Source organism: Lepidochelys olivacea (genome assembly GCF_965140295.1).
Source record: "Lepidochelys olivacea isolate rLepOli2 genome assembly, chromosome: 14".
NCBI lineage: Eukaryota > Metazoa > Chordata > Testudines > Cheloniidae > Lepidochelys > Lepidochelys olivacea.
The window spans coordinates 33,957,460-33,964,243 of record NC_140424.1 but is presented as its reverse complement, the minus strand read 5'-3'; the positions used below and the strand labels follow the sequence as shown (position 1 = coordinate 33,964,243).

At 48.5% G+C, this 6,784-nt stretch overlaps 1 pseudogene across 1 annotated transcript in view; it reads left to right on the top strand.

The window, feature by feature from the left end:
• The window catches only part of LOC311530633 (C-type lectin domain family 2 member D-like), an 839,985-nt pseudogene that overhangs the window by 171,639 nt on the left and 661,562 nt on the right, over positions 1-6,784 (top strand). The gene's annotated exons all lie outside the window — the stretch shown is intronic.

The window sequence follows — 6,784 nt, the reverse complement described above, 5'->3', positions numbered from 1 at the left end:
GCCATCCAACTCCTGCCCTAGGGCTCTGATCACAACCCAAGCCCTGGACCTGTCCTAGAGGGCAGTGAACAAATGCAGCCAGCAGCCAGAACATACCATGTGTTTGTTACTGACTGAAACAACCAGCCCAGGTGTCTCAGTTCAAGTGTTCATGAAAGCCCTGGGGCATTGTCTGAGCTGGAGGGAAACAGACCAGCCCTGCCGGTGATGGGGAATGGCTCTGGGAGCCCTTGGGGAGAAAGGCCCCAGAGTTGGAAAAGCCAGCGGGGGTTGGGGAAGGCCATAAGGGCAGATAATCCCTATAGTAGTTGGGGATTGGTCCTGCTTTGAGCAGGGGGTTGGACTAGATGACCTTCTGAGGTGCCTTCCAACCCTGATTTCTATGATTCAATGGTTCAGGAAAGGCTGGACTAACTGTTTGAAAGGGGGAGGGTGTTGGGGTTGGAGAGATGGCAAAGCTGGGTAGGTGGGGGTGAGAATAATTTGCCATGCAGAGACCATATGGGAGGGCAAACACGGACCGCACAAGTGAGTGAGGGAGACTGACAAGAAGCCATGAGTGGGAGCGATCGACCCAGGAGTTTGCCATGTGACAAAGCAGCAGCAAAGGCCAGTGTGATTCTCGGGGTTGTGTAGGCAGAGGTGTGCCCACATCGTGGAGCAGGGAGGGGAGAGTCACTCTCTGCAGAGCTCTGGGGACACCCCCCTGGGAGCCTGGACCCAGCCTGGCTGTCCAGGGCCCTGAACTGCAGGGGTCCTGATATTCCTGTTTCATGGCTCTCATTCTGGGGGGATTTCTTAAGGAAAAAGGACTGTGCCCAAAGATCTCCTTGGAGGGGAAAGTTGCATGTCTTGGCTTGACCTTTAGGGGCTCTCGTGTGGGTCTGTAGAGAACTGGGAATCAACTACAAAAATGAATATGTGGATCCATTTAGTCCATAAAGAAAATTAATTTCACCCAGTTCTTTTCCTATTTTGTCTCTGTTTTGACCTGGCAAATAGAGCAACTACCCGTATCATTGGCGCGGTGTCGCTGCATCCCCAATGTTCTTTTTGAGACACTGAGGCAGAAGGCAGCTGTGCCAAGGCTGGAGAGAGAGTTGTTTGTTTCCCTCCAGTGACAATGAAAATTAGAATTTAATAAGTAACATGGCAGATATTTACCATGGCCAGACCCGCTTGGGCATCAATGGTTAGGCCTCTTCAGTGCCAGGGTATCCCGGTCTGAGTGAGCCGACAGCATTGTCTGGAGACTTAGCTCTGAAATTACCCTTCTTAGCTTATTGTTCTTCAACAATTCTAAATATTTCACTGATGGGACTGTTTCCAAGAGCTGCTGTGGGTTGGTTTATGTTCGGCACAGGAGAAGCAGCAGCAATAAATCACATTCAGCCCCTGCTGCGCTGAATAGTTAGAGCAGCCCCCAGCCCCCTCCAGAGTTGCTGGGCAGCTGTCACCAAGCTGGGGCCGGTCCCGCTGACTCCTGGGGCACAGGGGAAGGAGGCTGCTTTGCTCTCTCTGCTCAGGATATCAGGGGTTGAGCTTCCTCTGTCAGACGCTGCTGCTGCTGCCTCCCTCCATTGTGAACTGGGAGCCGGGGCTGAGCCGCTGTTGCTCCGCAGCTGGGTCCGTTCAAGCCCCCTCCGTGCCCAGCCCCGGGAGGGAAGGACTTTCTGCGGGGGCCGGCTCTGCCGACACCAGCCCCTGAGACTGAGCCTGCAGGTGAGGGGAGAGACCCGGGGGAAAGGGCAGGAAAGTGACTCTGCACAGGGAGGCTCAGATCTCGCAGGCCCCCTGGGAATCTCAATCTACCTCAGTGGAGATTCCTCTTCATCGGTCTGGGGGGAGCTGTCAGGACGGTTAAGGGCAAAAAGTAAGATGAAAGGGAGAGAAGTAGGAGACATCATGAAAAGTGGCAGATTTACCCAGCTTCGCCCAGTTCGGGGAGTAAAGGAGCAGAGCTGGGGGCACAGGAGAGTGTGTGTATGGGGGGGGGAATTTAGAGTTTTAAAAGTCTCCCCACTTTACCCATCCCCTCAGGGATGAGCCCAGGGGGGTTAGACTGGGTGGATCTGTCTGAACATTTCCACCCACACCTCCTTCTTTGCCAAACATGGCACAGCCTCTGAAATGATACCTTGGAAGGATGGGGGCCCTGGGTGATTTTCCTGATCTTTGTGAAAATGACTGCTCACTAGAAAGAGCTCTAGCTGCAATCAGGGACTGGCTTCTTATTAGTCAGCACTGGGGGACTATTTTGTGTTTCAAGAAACCCTGTTTATTGTTAAAAACCATGAGTTTCTATTTAGCACTTTTGGGGGGGCTCCAGGAAAGCTTTAAAATAATTCTGGTTTGCTGGGGAGAAAAGGCCTGCCAAATTTAATCTGAAATGGGGCGGATTGTATTCTTCTTCACTGGAAGTGTTTAAACCAGGAGTGGAGGCTTTTGAACAGATTTGCTCAACCTGCAGCCCACAGGCCACTTGCAGCCCAGTCAGCACATGGCTGCGGCCCATGTGACATCCTCAGGGCCATACAGGTAGTATTGGATGCAGCCCACACAACACATTGTGGGCCATATATGCAGCCTACAATGATAGATAGGTTGAGAACCACAGCTGAGCTCAATGAGAAGCTATGTGTTTAAGCCAGGAACTACGGGGGCAAACTCTCTGGCCTATGTTACGCAGGGGGTCAGTCTAGATGATTGTGGTACTTCTGATCTTAAAGTCTGTGACTCTGGAATTCCACATGCCTGTGTGAGCATGCCTCCCATCAAAGTTTTATTTATTAATATAGTTCCCTACTGGCAGAAAGGTGTGATTAGGACTTTATCAAACACATCCTGCTGCCTTTAGCCCGAACAGGAACTGAGCTGTAGTTTGAATTAGGACGTGAGATTATGAGGATGGTGCTGTCAGAATTTTTAAAGGTGACCTGAAGAAGATGAAATAATTAGTTTTGCGTCAATTTTTGCTCCTTTATGATTAATTAAAAAGGCCTAGGAGGTTTTTTTTGTTTGTTTTTGTTTTTAATTCTGAGGAAGAAGAAGGGATGTGAATTTTTAATCATTTTATTCAGTCAGTTTAAGCATTTTTTTTTAAATGGTTTGCTTTTGTAACATGTTAAACCTCTTATGCTTGAAGGTTCAAGATTCAGCACTTCCATCTTCACCGAGAATGGAACAAAGCTCCCGAAACACCTGGGAGCCAGCCAACCACCCCACAGCAATAACAGAGAGGAGATGACATTTTTGGAAGTCAAAAATGAAACAAATTCATTTTTTTAGAGTAGGAAAAAAGCCTGTTACAAAAAAACAAAGGACACAGAGCCATTCATTCTTTCCTCTTCAAGTCACCTTTGAGGAACTCCAACTGCAGATTTTGCTTTTTTCTCCTTAATTCTTGCATTTTGAAATAAAATCGCCTCTGATTTTGCTCCTTTCCCCTCTAGTTATTAAATATTCATACAGAATCCTGTACAGAGGGAAGAGCCATGTCCCCCATTGAGACTCCCCAGTTTGCCCTATCCCAGCTAGTGACCCCCAGCCAAACCCAGCCCCCCAACCACCAGCTGCCAATCACCTGTCCTTCCCCCACTGCTTCCCTCTCCCAACTGCCATGGGACCTTCCGGCGCCATCTCCCCTCCCTGCCCCTGTTAACGTGGCATTGCCCAGGGTTCCCTGCTGCCCATGTCAAGGCCAGGACAACCAGCAGTTTTTATTGAATATTGATATAAAATCTCCTCAGATTTGCCCCTTCTTCCTTCTGTTTATCAAATATCTCTATAAAATCCTATCAGAACTTGCCCATTTTTTCCTCTAATTGTTCAAAATATTCTGAATTTCCTTTCATCTCTCCGATTATTGAATATTTATAGAAAAAGACCCTTACATTTTCTTCCCACTCTCACCCTCCCTCCTTTAAGTGGCTGGAACTGCTGGGTTTGAAGGGAAAGCAACTGCCCTGGTTCCTTTGCCCAATTTGGGGAGCCAGACAGGAGGGAGGGGTTAAAACTTCCAAATGATCCACTTTCCCCACATGCATGAGAATCCAGATGTTTCCCTTTCACATCAATGCAAACAGATGTTTGCTGGTGAGGGGGGGTAGGGTTATTAACTGTGCCGTGTAAGGTCTAGGAGGCCTCAACTTCCCCTGTCCTTGTTTTCAGGGCTGGGAATGAGTACGTGGTGGGAGAGGTCAGGAAACTGTTGGCTTTAGTGACTGTGACCAGCTAGTGTCACTGTGCTTGTCTCATTGCAGAGGGTTTCAGAGTATTTGATGTGACAGCAATGAGACGGGGATGGACATAGGAGTTGGGAATTGTGGTGTGAGATGGACTAACACCCCTTCTGAATCTTCCCCAATTGCCCTGACAGGCTGCAGAATAATGTCACTGTTTTGATCCAGATTGTCCCATCCTCCAGGGGACAGGGAAAAGAAACATCTGCAATGGAACCGGCTCAGGTAGGAGATTCTCCGAAAGCTCCTGGTGGGTTCAGGTTGCCTGGTGGTATCTCGGGTCCAGAATGTTGAGTTCAGCAACAAAAACTTCTGAAAACCAGGAAATACAGTTAAGTTACATGCCCATGTAACCTTAATTCTGCCCCCTGGCGCTGGTAATAGCCACTGGGAATTATCTACTTGCACTCCAGCTACATTTCACTGTGCTAGGTGTATATGTACTAAATGGTGGAAGATTAAATGGAGCAGCTTGATAAAGCTGTGATTGTGATATGAGGTGATCTGGGAAGACTGTGCCTCTCTGGGGCAGGAATATGTGTGAGCCTCTCTCCCTGAACCCGGTATGCGTGGTCAAAGGAAGAGATCCAGCATGCCTCATTTCAGTGCTGTGATAGTAATGGGGCACAGGGTCTGCTTGCCAGTGGATCGTAGGCAGGTAGGTGGGAGCTGAGTATGGGCTGTGAGTTTATGAGCAGAGGTGTTATGGGCACAATGGGGCATCGCTCAAAGAGGGCAGAGTGAAGGATGTGTGGATATAGATCTTCATTCTGTATTTCCTGGTTTTCACGTTTGAGTTTTGCTAAGCTGGCCAGTCAGGAAGAGCAGGATGTATCACCAAGCAGCCTTAGCGCTGCATTAATTAAGGGGTTTTGCCCGTGAATAAAGACCAGGCTAGTAGAAAGGAATGTACAGTGTCCTTTGGTGAGTGGGGAATGTCACCATTGTAGGAACACACAGGGCACACACTTATGGGGATGGGTAAAGTGGAAGGAATGGAGGGAGAGGGGTTTGGCAGTTCTGTCCCTCCCACCCTCCTCCTTTATCCTACCCTGGCTCCCCTCTCCCCAGCTACCCCCCTCCACCATGTTCCCCACAGTCTCTTCTGCCCACCTGCCCCTATATTTTTCTGTATTTTTGTTTATAGTCTCCGACCTCTCAGATCTGCAACCCAATATGCCCCAACACTCCCTATTCTCCTGCACCCTCTCAGCTCTCTCTGGGACCCACAGATCCCCCTGAACCCTGCTCAGCCTTTCTCTGGCCCCCTTCCTCTGGCCCCCCACATATCTCTTTGCACCTTGTCATCCGCACAATAGCTCTCCACATATCCTTTTCCAGTTAAACTGTCTGATCCAGTCTCCTCAGCACAGAGCCTTAGCCGTATAACCGGAAGAGAGCATGCCTCTGGCCTCAGTGAAAAGAAGAGGAGTTGGTAGCCATCTTCAATAAGGGCAGCCTCACTTCCACAGCCCATAACTTATCCTTGCAACAAAGCCCGTTGCCAATTGTGCCCACATATCTATTCAGGGGACACCATCACAGGGCCTAATAACATCAGCCACACTATCAGAGGCTCGTATACCTGCACATCCACCAATGTGATATATGCCATCATGTGCCAGCAATGCCCCTCTGCCATGTACATTGGTCAAACTGGACAGTCTCTACGTAAAAGAATAAATGGACACAAATCAGATGTCAAGAATTATAACATTCATAAACCAGTCGGAGAACACTTCAATCTCTCTGGTCACGCAATCACAGACATGAAGGTCGCTATCTTAAAACAAAAAAACTTCAAATCCAGACTCCAGCGAGAAACTGTTGAATTGGAATTCATTTGCAAATTGGATACTATTAATTTAGGCTTAAATAGAGACTGGGAGTGGCTAAGTCATTATGCAAGGTAGCCTATTTCCTCTTGTTTTTTCCTACCCCCCCCCCCCAGATGTTCTGGTTTAACTTGGATTTAAACTTGGAGAGTGGTCAGTTTGGATGAGCTATTACCAGCAGGAGAGTGAGTTTGTGTGTGTATGGGGGTGGGGGGGATGTGAGAAAACCTGGATTTGTGCTGGAAATGGCCCACCTTAATTATGCACATTGTAGGGAGAATGGTCACTTTGGATGAGCTATTACCAGCAGGATAGTGAGTTTGTGTGTGTGGTTTTTGGGAGGGGGGTGAGGGGGTGAGAGAACCTGGATTTGTGCAGGAAATGGCCCAACTTTATTATCATGCACATTGTGTAAAGAGTTGTCACTTTGGATGGGCTATCACCAGCAGGAGAGTGAATTTGTGTGGGGGGGGTGGAGGGTGAGAAAACCTGGATTTGTGCTGGAAATGGCCCACCTGATGATCACTTTAGATAAGCTATTACCAGCTGGACAATGGGGTGGGAGGAGGTATTTTTTCATATTCTCTGTGTATATATAAAGTCTGCTGCAGTTTCCACGGCATGCATCTGATGAAGTGAGCTGTAGCTCACGAAAGCTCATGCTCAAATAAATTGGTTAGTCTCTAAGGTGCCACAAGTACTCCTTTT